We start from the raw sequence: 13,764 nt of genomic DNA, 5'->3' as shown, positions 1-13,764 counted from the left end.
GCGGAGCGTCCATACAGTCAGGCGGGGGGGGGGGCGGACTCAAATGGGAAGCTGGCGCCCTTTTCAGCTATTCACCACTTTTTACTTATTCGCGATTATTTACTTTTTTTATTGCGCTCTCATCTACCTATTGACATTTGTCACATTTTGTTGGCGATGACACCTATACCTAAAGGGTCATTTCCGGCGATATAGGGAGTATCTTTACTCAAAAGATTTCTGTACGCTCTGCGCCAACCTGTGGTGGCGCTCCGCTTAGATAAAGTCGAAAGCGCCCGTACAGACCTTTCTCGCCCCTCTGACCAATATCCCTAGCTCCGCCACTGGCTCCCAATCTTCTTCCCCGTCAATCCGTCTAGTGCCCCCCCCCCTTCCCCAACCAAACCTCGTATGTTAAAGGAATATCTAATGATTAGAGACACTTATTCTAATGTTAAATCAGCAAAGAGCAAGCAATAATGATTTTATCACTAAGATTGTTTTAATTTCTCAGTTACACCGTCATTTAACTTCCCACTCAATCTTACACTCCCTGATACTCTTCCATCCCAATGTAGGAAACTTCATCGTTACACGCAGCACGCAACGATCTTTGTTCTACTTAATTGATCCTAACTGAGTCTTTCAACTTAAAAGCATATTTTTTTCCAAATAGATTAGTGAAAGTTACACAGTTTAATAAATTAGAAGCATCTCCTTGTTAAAGAATTGTACTATCGGCGTATAGTCTTCCGATAAGCGTAACTTAGGGTTGAAAGAAATCAGTGAGAGCAGACAGTAATGATATAAACTTACATATATATATATTTTCAAATCTCTTATTGAACGAATTATCAGCCCCCTGGTTACATCGTCATTTATCATCCCTCCCCCATCCTGCCCTACCCTTCTTCACCTCACACACTCCGCTCTATTTGGTTAAAAGAAATCAGCGAGAGCAGGCAGTAATGAAATTTACTTACATTAATGAATTTTTTAAATCTCATTTAGGACAAATTATTAGGTCCCCTGGTAACATCATTTACCCCCCCCCATTCTCCCCTTCCCTTCATTACAATCACCGCTTCTCTTACACCTATTATATTAGATATCCTTGCAAAGCGTGATGAACTAGGTCCCTCATTTATCTAATGCGTGGGAGGAACTCGAAACTTTCTTCCTTATCCGCATATTCCAAGCTTTCTCCAAGAAAAGAGTTACAGTTCCTATTACCCAGATTTTTAAAAATAGCCTCCCTCCTCATAAAACGTGATGATCTATGTCTCTCATTAATCTAAAGCATGGATGAACTACCAACTTTAAGAATATTACAAAGTTTTTCCACAAAAGAGCTACGGAACCTACTACACACAAATTATGTAAATGTTACTAAACGGCATCCGTAAGGACATCGTTTTTTGGTCCACATTTGAGTTTCCATCATATCTTTAATCTGCTTTTCATACATATCTTTTATTGTGATTGTTATGATGACCACATCTAAGGGCTTTTGAGTCGTAATATTGTATCCAGTGGAATTGTCTCGCTGAGATATAAAAGGATAAATTTTCCGTACGTTTTCACGGTAGGCCCCTCTGTTCAAGGTCAATGCACGACTATAACATTAGGTCCACTAAGTGCGGATATTGGTCTCCATTTGCCACTATTGCAGTAAACCCAACCGAGCAACGTGTCTACGGTGTCTCTTAAAAGACAATATTATTAACAAATTCGAAAAGAATTTTTAATCTCTTTGGTGTCATTTTAATAGTATTTCTGATAACATTACGTACAGAATTCTTTTATATGTGAAAGGTACATATGAGAAACATGACAATGACCGTGATAAAACCAATTTCAAGATTACTAGCGATCAATTCGCTCAATTTGTTTCAAAAAATGAATGAAAAGTGATATGAATTCCTTTTCATTCATTCTTTTTATTTGAGCATGTTGAACGCTTGCGATAACATGTCATTACGAATCATTGCAGACGCTCACCCAAATCGTTAACATATACCGTCCCTCTCCCCCCCCTTCTCTTCCTACACTGAGCTCCCAACAGTGGCGGAGCGTCAATACAGTCAGGGGGCGGATGCCCCCCCCCCCCCCAAACGGACTCATATGGACTGCTGGCGCCCTTTTCAGCTATTTATCACTTTTTTTACTTATTCGCGATTATTGACTTTTTTATGGCGCTCTCATCTACCTATTGACATTTGTCACATTTTGTTGGCGATGACACCTATTTATTCTTCGTTTATCTGCAAATTAGCAAGGCCCGGAAAGGGTCATTTTCGGCCATATAGGGAGTATCTTTACTCAAAAGATTTCTGTACGCTCTGCGCCAACCTGTGGTGGCGCTCCGCTTCGATAAAGTCGAAAGCGCCCATACAGACCATTCTCACCCCCTCTTACCAATACCCTAGCTCCGCCACGATAACAGGAGTGACTTTCCATATGTTATTGGTAGGAAATTGCAGGAATTATTGGAATCCTCAATGAAAACTATACGTAGGTAGTCTTCTTTGCGTGGGGATTGAGTTGTGTAGGTGTTACATAAAAAGGTAGATATGCTTTCTTTATTCTTGTGGAAAGCCGCTTTCACTTTGATATCAGATAAACCTGTGGTACATGCAGTGAAGTAGCCAAAATTGTTCCAGTGGAGGGGGTGGACGCTTTGGGGGGGGGCTTGACCAATTCCTGGGAGGGCGTCTTGTTACTACCTGAGTGGAGTGCCACCATGGGTTGGCGCTCAGCGTACGGGAAATTTTCAGCTATAAAGACCTCCTAGATCGTTGGAAATAACACTTCCCAGGCATTGTAAGCTGCTCTAAAGTTTCACAACATCCTTTATTTTGAGATCCCCATGTCTTGATATGGTCATCAAATAGTTTAGAGAAATAGAAGAAAAAAGACAATCTGGTAAGTTGCTTTGAAATATCATGACATATCTCGGCCTATGCGCTATGTCACGTCAGGTTTTCAGCAACTATAGCCTACTGCCGGTCCGCGGTCGAAGGGTCGTTCATGAGTGGTCATCATGGAGATTCGATACCATGCAGACCAATGAATGATATATTTTTCGCACATGTAATTTTTTCGACACCCAAAATCCCAGTGGGCGGGCGACAAGCTTTCATGGGGCTGTCGCCCCCACCCCCTCCCCCCCCCGTGGCTACGCCACTGGGTACATGGTGCCGAAGCACATATCTTCAAAGTACTGTCTCCAACTTTCAATTGTTTCAAGCTACTATGTGACCAAAAAGAAGTTCTCAAGATGAAGTTGCAGATCTGAAAGGACCAGTAATTTTACTAGGAAACCTTTCGACCACGTACACCTTTGAAGTAGGATAGGATTACACATGGGCGTCAGCAGGTTTCAGAAAGTGAGGGGGACACTATACTATCTAAGCGGAGCGCCACCATTGGTTGGCGCGTAGCGCACCAGAAAATTTTGGATACATAAGACCCCCTAGATCGCAGGAGACGGCCTTTCTGAGTCGTTTTTAGTTACATCAGAACCAGATCTGTGAGGAGAAATTTTGTCTCACAAAACTAAATTCCGACAGAAAGTACTGGTAGAAAGATGCCGTTCTGACACCAAGGGAGACGAATTACACAGCGTCCATCTCAAACGAAATATTGAAAAAGTGGCGCCGTCACCTCCGGGATGAGTGGAGTGGTATATATAATACATGCATGTAGGTGCGAGACGTCAGTTGTTATGTGCCCAGGTACTTTAATAATAATAATCAGAAAAAGGCACCGCGCGCAGAGCGTGTGTAGCGCCTAGCCGGCACTCAACAATAAAGATCTACCATATCCGGCGAATACATGTCGCCTTAATTACTTAACCCCTACACCCCTATTCGTCCGTCCAGTCCAAGGGACTGGAGGTAGTGATATGAACATAGTAACTCATCACCATCTACCTGTATGGCTTACCTAATGCCTTGGAACCCATACAAACAACATGTGTGCACGATTCAATACACTTTCGATTTGCCTCCCCCCCCCCCCCCCCCGAATGAATTAAATGGGCAGATTTAGGATATTGGGAGAATGGGAGATAAATGACGGTGCAAGTGATAGATAGCAGGGGCCCAGGGAGTCCAGATTTCTTGACCTTAAATAGAAAATCGCGCATATGCATGTGATTTTTTTTTAATAACTACTCTGAAAAGTGGGTGGGACAAATGATATATCCCCTCCACTTTTGAAAGTGGGGGGGGGGGGACATGTCCCCCCTGTCCCCCGCCCATGGGATTACACAGTATTTGAATTCTTCATCGATCGGCTTGTATTAAATTAACTGAAACTCTATAGACCAGTCTTGCAAGGTTTAAAGAAATGGCTCCTTACATAGTTGGCATGATTCAAATTCATCCAGTGCAAATTCATCCAGATGCAAATTCATCAATATAATTGGTCGAGAACTTGCTAGAACAGTAAGCTGTCTGAATTAGCATCTTCAGATCGAATATGGGTTTGCTGAGTTAGGGAGCAATATGTTCGAAGTACAAGGACCAACCAATGAACACAATTTTAACATAAGAGGCAGAGATAAGACACTATAGCAGAAATCATTATGTCTTTTTCTGTTTATTACTGATAAATGCAAATATTTTCATTAAAATCAATATGAAATTTCATGTTACTTTCAGAAATATATAAACAAAGCAACTTCTACAACTTCAGCTCATTCACATTCATGCTATCAGCTAGAAAATTTGCCATGAGGCACATTTTCTATGAGGCATTGATGTGAATACCACTAACATAACTTGTGCTATTCAAATGGATAAAGGGCTTGGTCAAGTCATGAATAAGGCTCTGCCCCATATATTGCACATGTACAAAAAGGGTTACTGCTGTACATGCAATACTTTTTTGATGGGGGAGAGAGGGGGGTGGGGGAGATGTGGTAACATGTTGAAAAGACCACATCTTTTAATTTGTCATTTTTCTTTTGAACATATGCAAATGTTCAAAAGAAATGAAAGCACTTGGAAATTTCTTAAAGAGATAGGCAGTTGTTGCCCTTGCACTGCTTTGAAGTCTGCACCACTGTAAATATTGTTGAAGGAGTGGAGTTCTGCGAATCTCTTGATAGTCAATTAATAAATTTTTCTTTCACTGTTTGTTAAACAGCTCCTAGCAGTAATATGTATTTACACGACATTGTATCTGAGGTTCATTATGTAACCGCTGTTTTCTACATAGAGTTAAATTAAAAACCAATGTTAAACTTGTTCACCTGCAATGGTCTAAATTCAGAAAGTACATCAATATCATAACTCTTTTGCATGTTGTATAACGGTACTGAATTTGAAGTGGATTATATTTATCAATGAATATAGCAATTTTTTGGGTAAAAACAATTAAAGCATCCACTTGAACTTCATGTTTTCCTTGCATTGTTTGCTACTTCCTCCTATCTAGATTCGAAAGGGACATATAGATAAATGCTCAATACCTCAAACAACATTATTTAACCTTGTTTCCCACAAAAAATGTTCTGTCACAGTTTCTGTAAAGTACTCGGGATAAATGGAGGTGTGGGGGGGGGGGGAGTTGGACAGGTTGTATTTGATGTTGTATTTGACAATAAAATTCACCTTCCCAAGGAAGTAATACAGTTCTTTAAGTGGCATTTTATGAAGGACCTACAGTATGTAACGATAGCAGAATTGGTTATTGCCTCCTGCTGAAATGTCCAATAAAGACTCGCAGTATTGGAATGTTCATCAGATTCCTCATTTTATAGAAACATCTGTGTTTATTGAAACCTTCCTAGGATGTTGCCAACAAGATGCAGTTGAAGTCTACTGTACCTTGTTGTCGGAGGTGGAGCTCACAAAAAGTCCTATCAACTAGTCTTATTCAAGCAGTGGCAACATATGGGAAAAAAGAAAAGCAAAATATGGTACTATTTTGTTAATATTATTTTGAACTATTTATCCCAAAACCCTGTCCTCCTTTTAAGACTTTTGCAAGCTTGTAAACCAGTTACAGCACTCATGCAACATGATATGACAAAGGTTCATTGCCAGAACATGAAATTAGCAATTTGGAGTAAATTTGTTAAAAGAATGATGAAGTTATTACACTGAAATATTGAATGGGGCTCAAAAGAGCTTAAGAAGTCTTTTGAGGTACATTACTTGTTCTGATAAATATATTAATTGCCCTAAGATTCAGCTATTAAAGCAGCTACTAGTCAGATACTAGATAGTATGGGATCATGAAGGTTTTCAGATTTTACCTATATTGGCCTCAAATAACCTTTGACTTGGCTAAGAGCACTCAGCACATGATACACCTGCATAAAAACTTCCATTAATCATTCCAATATTGAACTATCATGTTAACATGGCTTTCAGTTTTAGATATCTAGTTATCTCACATGGGCTTCTGCTATACTGTACAAATTTATAGAATAGTACTCAATGTCAAAAACCTATATGCACTACATATGACTTACAACTTTTCCTTGTTGAGTTAGATGCTCTATGTTACTCTACTGACCTTGAGTAGCCTTTGACCCTCAATGAAGCCAACACCTACTGAAAATTCCAGTATAAATATAAAATTAATGAAATGATTCAGAAAATACTTTAACAGAAAGGGAAACTATTATAAACACTTCTGTTCATACTGACCTCAGCGTAAACAATTTAGAGACCAAGAACATATGGTATAATAACTATTAGCTAACACTTCTTCCTTCTACTCTGCAATTTTGAGAGAACAATAAGCAAAATTGATACTGGCAAATGTAACATGGCAACAATAACAATAATTCACAAATGATGATGACATCAGAAAAAGTAGCAACCATGACAATGATGATGATTTGAAAATCTTAATGAGCAATCCTAAATGTAACTAGAATATCACTTTTAGTAGAGCAGGGTTCTCACAAGCCTGTTTTAACCTGGCGGTGGTCGTGGTTTGAATATGATTTTGCCTCTCCCTGCATGGTTTGAAGTTGAGCGCCCGGGCTGAACATTTATGAACCAGGAAAAGCTTGCTGCCACTTATCTGGTCCGAAAAAATTATAGCATGAGGTAAATTTCCTCCTGGGTGCATAATTATCATAACAGTTCAAGAATTTTTACCAAAGGTGATCATATTTGAATATCTGGAGTCGGCTCAGACTTGAAGGGTCTTGGATTTGGCTCATACAAAGTGGGCTCGGACTTGGCTCAGACTCTGGCTAATTGGACTCGACTACAGCTCTGCCATAAATATAAAAAGATAATGGATTGTTAATAATTTATTATATGATGTTGAGAAGGTAGAGACTTAGAAAGTTAACTCCTAAATGTAATGGATAGCATTAAACTCTTCGTTTCACTAACAAAAGGATTCTCAAATACAGTACTAGCAACATTACAGCTGAAATAATGGATCACCAATACGATGCAGTGCAGAAAGGGAGTTTAATAAAGAGCATCCCTCAATGTAATGACTAGGATAAAACTCTTAGTTTCACTAACAAAAGGATACCACATGCAGTACCAACAAGAGGGATGCCCATAATATTGAGGGTCCACTAGACTTAAGGTTTGCTAGACCCAACAACCCCATTGTGGGAAGCATTATTGAGCATCTAGTTAGCATTTATTGGGTAACTGAAAGTATTGAAGGAACTTGGTGACTCCCCTCCCAGTAGTTTTATAACATTTATGAACCAGGAAGAGCTTGCTGCCACTTATCTGGTCCGAAAAAATTATAGCATGAGGTAAATTTCCTCCTGGGTGCATAATTATCATAACAGTTCAAGAATTTTTACCAAAGGTGATCTTTGGTATCTGGAGTCGGCTCGGACTTGAGGGGTCTTGTATTTGGCTCAGACCAGATGGACTCGGACTTGGATCGGGCTCTGGCTAATTGGACTCGACTACAGCTCTGCCATAAATATAAAGAGATAATGGATTGTTAATAATTTATTATATGATGTTGTGAAGGTAGACACTTAGAGAGTACTCCTAAATGTAATGGATAGCATTAAACTCTTCGTTTCACTAACAAAAGGATTCTCAAATACAGTACTAGCAACATTACAACTAGCATAGTTGATTACCAATACGCTGCAGTGAAGTAAGGGAGTTTAATAAAGAGCATCCCTCAATGTAATGACTAGGATGAAACTCTTAGTTTCACTAAAGAAAGTATACCACATGCAGTACTACCAACATGGGGGGGGGGGGAGGATGCCCATTACATTGAGGGTCCACTAGACTTAAGGTTTGCTAGGCCCAAAATCCCCATTGTGGGAAGCATTATTGAGCATCTAGTTAGCATGAATTGGGTAACTGAAGTATTTAAAGACCTTGGTGTCTCCCCTCCCAGCAGTATAACAACTGGAATAATGGATTGGTGAAACAATGTTTTATTTGATACAGCGAGTAAGGGAGTTACATGAATAATAGTTAATGCAATGAATATGATTAAAATCTTTGTTTTACTAACGAAAATTATTCTCAAATACAGCAACATAAGAATTTGTATAAATGGATTATTAATAATGAATTTTATGATGCTGTGAAGGAAGAAAATTCAAGAACAAATTTTAATTTGTATGCTGCATGTCATATACCTGTCCAGAAACTAAAAAGAAAAATTCAAACTCATAGAATGCACCGTACCTGGCTCCAAGCAATGACATATAAATCTAGTCCTCATTGTATCTACAGAAGTTGTTTGTCCAATTTTAATCGAAAGCCTTTCCTTTCATTGAAAATTTTGATCTTCAGTAAAAATATTCTTCTGTCTGCAGATTTTATTGATGACAGTACTTCCTTCTCTTGTGGAGAAATTCCACCAGCTCTTGTTAACCTACAACAAACCAAAACAACAATTCAATCATATGTCAAAGTTTCACTGATTGAAGTACATTCCATGTAAATATTTTTTTAAAGCCTCACATTTTGATATTGACATTGTTGCAAAAGGTACAAATAAACACATCATAATCAAGGTTAAAATGTGATGGTGTGTTAACACCTCAAGTCTTTGCTTCACAATCCTACCTACAATTCATTCCAGCCTGCCAGATGGCAGATTTACAGTACATTTGGTTTTCAAAGACTACACATAAAGTCATTTCAATTCTGATAACATTCTATGATGGTGGAAGTAGCAAAGTAAAACAAAAGGATTGGCAGTGGACTTGGTGGGAAGTGGAAAGTCTTTCTTACATTACTTTGTTAGCCGTTGCCTTAGATCGTTTACAGTTTTTGAAAATAAACAGCAAATTTTCATCATCTTTGTTCGTGTTGAAACTTAGTACAGTAAATTTATATTATGTATAGTGTGTGTTGATCAGACTTAGAGGATATTAAAGGGAAGACTTTAGAAAACTAACTTCAGGTCATAGGGATTTAAAATATATCTCACAGTCAATACTTACTGAATGTTAAAGACAACTGGGGATGTTTGCAAAATATGCTTGTGGGAGCTCCTTATTTCCATATAAGCCATTTCTCGCTGCATCCCATGGTCATCATGAACCAGCAGCTCAAAGTTACAGTATTTTGATATCCTGCGTCGACCTTGAAATTGCAGCCCTGTACTTCTTGCAATAAAGTGGAGCATATCTGCTGTGGTGTTCTCATTCTGCATTCATGCATTCCTCAAATTGTGCCAAATTTAAGCCATCTTTTCTGACAAGAGAATGAACATAAATAAGTCCAGATAATTGTTTCATAAATTGCAAGTGGAAGTCTTGACAGTGCAGTTCCCTATTTGATGTCAATACTTAGTGTACATGTTGTCCAATATTCATGTCAGTTTAGTTAATTTAGCTATCACTTTTTTCATGAAAACCGCATATGCAACAATTGAGAAAAATGCCACACTACTAAGTTTGAATATTGATCTATTATTTGGTATGTAAGTTGTACCCAGGAATTTAGCATGCAATCACTTCAAGAGATTGACTGAGTATTCATGCATGGTTCAATGCCTCATCTCACATGCAGTTCATTTACTTAAAAATTGCATGCACCCTAGACTATGTATACCGGTACATTTAGTCCCTCAACGTATCATTTGGGGTTTAAGCTCAGGACTACTCGTGTACACAGACTTTGGCACTATGACTGAGTTCATTTTTAATGTTTGGTTTCAATGATGTTAAAACTTTCCACTCACGATGGCATATGTGTGCGTGTGCATTGGTAGGAGTACTGTGTTTGTGATCCTAGATTGTAAACACGGTTTCTCATGACAGTAAGCTTTATTGGACAGATCTCATAGTCGGTACAGTATGTATGTATAGATGCATCACAAGTACAAGAAGCCTATTGTTTTTGGTGAAGGTCAAAGGTACTTTAGGTAAAAATGGTCAAATTGTGAAAACTCAATTTGAAGCATGGATAGATCTATTTATTGGTATGTCTAGACCAGTGGTTGGGTCAACAGGGCAAACTTGTGAAAACCTTATTTAAACCATACATCTCAAAGAAGGGTACACTAGTTTGCAGAGATACATAATGTTTAGTATCATGTTATATCGCTACACAAGGCTTTCAGTGGTCTTTTTAGATCCCCAACTGTCACTTTGAAAATGTTGTTTATCACAGTTCTCAATAGTTTTTTGCTGTATATTATTAAGATACAATAAGTTGTACATGCAGCCTACACATATACAGTAGCATACATGTCAAATTGACAAATTCATAAAATGAAACTTATTACATAATGGAAACCATGTGCAGTGCAGTTTGCATAATGGTGATCTTTGCTCTTTTCGCAAAAACTCCTAAGTGCTCAAGTGACTGTACAGTAGGTCACCCTGTGAAGGCATTGTGGGACTTTGAGGAATACTTTTGATCAAGCTATTACTTCAGCACTATTAACACTACCCACATCATAACGTTAATATCAAAATCCCTAAATTACTTAGCCATGATTGCGTTGTTATTCTAAAATGAATACTCAATTGTTTACCTTCAGCCATGATTCATCCCATAGGTGCAGGGGAAAAAAACTCATGTTACAAAAAATTGTTGTACACTGCTACACTGAGGCCCTATGTGACTTACTGTAGTTCTCTGAATCAGAACCAATGACACACCACTACTACTGTACACACAGGGCTAAGTGATGCACACTTACACATATATAGAGAATATTGTGGGGATGAATATTGTACTGAGACGGGAAACGTTTTCACATTTTTTACTTTTGTAACTCGTTTATGGAATCTATCAGGCCCTTTCTTTTACTGTAGTGTTCCGTTTGCTTGTGTATCTGTTTTTGTGGAGTTGTGACTTTCTGACTGCCTTATTTTATGGCAGAGAGTTTGAGACATACCCAAAGATTTATATTTTGTGAAATGGTTCAAAATTGCATCGCACGAATGCAAGTTCTTTCATACCCCTAAATTGACACATCTGTCGATAAGCTTACTGTAGTGAAGGCCTAAGTAAACATCCATTATCTTTGGATGCTGTTTGCTATGCTCTGAGGTAATTTTGTATTTTCTGAAATGGACAATAAATTTTCTATCTATCTGAGCTTCTAACCTCAGGTCCCAGAGATTAGTGGTATTATATTGAGGTAATTTTGGTTAATTTCAGGGAGTAAGATTTCCAAATGCCCCAAAACATGCACAAACACAATTTGATCAGCATATACCTGAAATGGATTCAAACTCATGAAATATTTAACTCTGCTTGGCTGCAAAAAGTTACTGTAGCTAGCTACAGTAGTAGTAGGCTAGTATAGTAATAGTAGTATAGTAAAGGCTTCATAATTGACGCACCCCCGTAATTGACGCACCTTCAATTATTACTAGCAACGATACAGAAGGCCACCTAAACTTTTTGCAGTCAAGCAGAATTACATATTTCATGAGTTTGAATCCATTTCAGCTATTTGCTGACCAAATTGTGGTATTTTTAAGCTTTTAACACCCTCCCCCAGTTTTACACATTTTTTGGACATCTGGAAATCTTACTCCCTAAAAATAACCAAAATTACTTCAATATGATACCACTACTCTCTGGGACCTGACCTGTCTAAGCTTAGAGGTTCAGAGCATAGCAAACAGCATCCAAAGTCAATGGATGTATACTTAGGCCTACACTACAGTTAGCTTATCGACGAATGTGTCAATTTAGGGGTATGAAAGAACTTGACACAGCAGACATTTTGTGGTCAAATTCTTCTCAATTGTACGTTGCGTAGGCACAGAACAATAAATATTTTGAGATCATTACATTTCTAAGGAACTACACATATGAAAAGTGCATGCAGTTGAGTGATTTTGATTTTTATGTTGACCGCCATCGTCAATACAATCCTTAAGTGCGTCAATTATGAGCCCACCATGCTACTAGTAGGCCTAGTAATATTTGGAGGTGCGTCAATTATTAAGCCTTTACTTTAAAAGATCTGGAAGATCACCAGGCTGCAAAATGTGTAGGTTGACCAGTCTGTTACAAGTATATACTTTAATTTATTTATCACATTTTATATACCGAGTATCAGCAAAGGCAGTAGCAGGCAGCTGTGATTTACCATAGCCAGTAATACTGATAGGTCCAATTTAGGGCTAACGTTAGGCCTAGGCTAGTCTACTCTAACTCTAACCATGGTCTTACTTTATTTGTGTTCAGCATGAAGGTATTTACTCTAAATGTTATTAATATATCCGGAACACTTTTAAGGAATTTACTTACAATGCATATACTCCACCAAAGTTCCAAAAGCCAACTTCAAATGGGCAACGTTTACGGTAACCTGCGGCACTTTCCTTCGTAGACTACATGGCTAGGCCCACATAAAGTAACGTTGAATGTAGGCTATTGGGATAGCAACGATACGATCCGATCGACTGCCCTGCCACCGAACACAGAAAGAACTGCTTATGTATGGGGGCGTTGTTTCGTTACGTATAAATTTGCCAGTTAAAATAGAAACTCTTATTTTCTTAAATATCCCAAATTAATGGAAGAAAACATACAAACACGAAGATTTCAGTGTAATTAGAGGAACCTGTAAGTTTCGGAACTATATATAGCAGCATTTGGTCAAAATCGAGGTGTAAAGTTGGGATCAACATATATACCATGTTCGTAATTCTGTTATATACCCTTCGGAATTACCTCCACTTTTGAGGGGAAATTTTACCCTTTAAATGAACGATTTTTTGTTTTGTAACTTCGGAATTGATATTATGAGGTTTTCTCTTAACTCGAAATTACAAATTTACCATGGTTTACCGCAATTTACCACGGTGTTACCATACTTTTACCGCGCTTTTACTACACTTTTACCCTTACTTTACCACACTTTAACCGTTCTTTTACCCAATTTACCGTGTATTTACCACGCTTTTTCCTTAGTCTTACCTCAATTAACCATACTGTTACCAGGCTTTTACCACAGTTTACCGTTCTTTTACCCCAATTTAACCATGGTTTTACCACGCTTTTACCTTAGTTTTACCTCAGTTTATCATGATTTTACACCAATTGTAGGACAGTTTTACCTCACATTGAGCATGATTTTGTCCTCATTTTAATCAGCATGTACACCAAAAAGTTTCTTTGAATTTCACCCATCAGTGTACTGTATCATAAGTTGGCTATATGCCTTTACCCTTATGGTAATGTAACGTTGACCAGTGTCTCCCGAAGTCCAGCTGCTTGAACTAATAAAAATGTTCAACACATACAGTATCAAGACAAAAATCGGAGAAGAGGTGATGACTGGTTGATCTCTCATTTATTGATCAGATTTAATAAGTCGATCTTTGATCCACTG

The 13,764-nt window shown here is 38.2% G+C and overlaps 1 protein-coding gene and 1 long non-coding RNA gene across 16 annotated transcripts in view; one reads left to right on the top strand and one right to left on the bottom strand.

Annotated features, from left to right (window-relative positions):
• The window catches only part of LOC139964060 (sushi, von Willebrand factor type A, EGF and pentraxin domain-containing protein 1-like), a 495,975-nt gene that overhangs the window by 112,908 nt on the left and 369,303 nt on the right, over nt 1-13,764 (top strand). The window lies entirely within an intron of this gene.
• Nucleotides 705-13,164, bottom strand: LOC139964075 (uncharacterized). Its single transcript, XR_011791822.1, has 5 exons — nt 12,678-13,164; nt 9,401-9,653; nt 8,637-8,826; nt 7,781-7,896; nt 705-7,223 (listed from the first exon to the last, which is right to left on the bottom strand). It is a non-coding gene; the product is annotated as an uncharacterized lncRNA (long non-coding RNA).

Source organism: Apostichopus japonicus, chromosome 22, assembly GCF_037975245.1.
Source record: "Apostichopus japonicus isolate 1M-3 chromosome 22, ASM3797524v1, whole genome shotgun sequence".
In the NCBI taxonomy this organism is placed as follows: Eukaryota; Metazoa; Echinodermata; class Holothuroidea; order Aspidochirotida; family Stichopodidae; genus Apostichopus; species Apostichopus japonicus.
The sequence above is the reverse complement of the archived record's forward strand: the minus strand, read 5'-3'. Positions and strand labels throughout refer to the sequence as shown.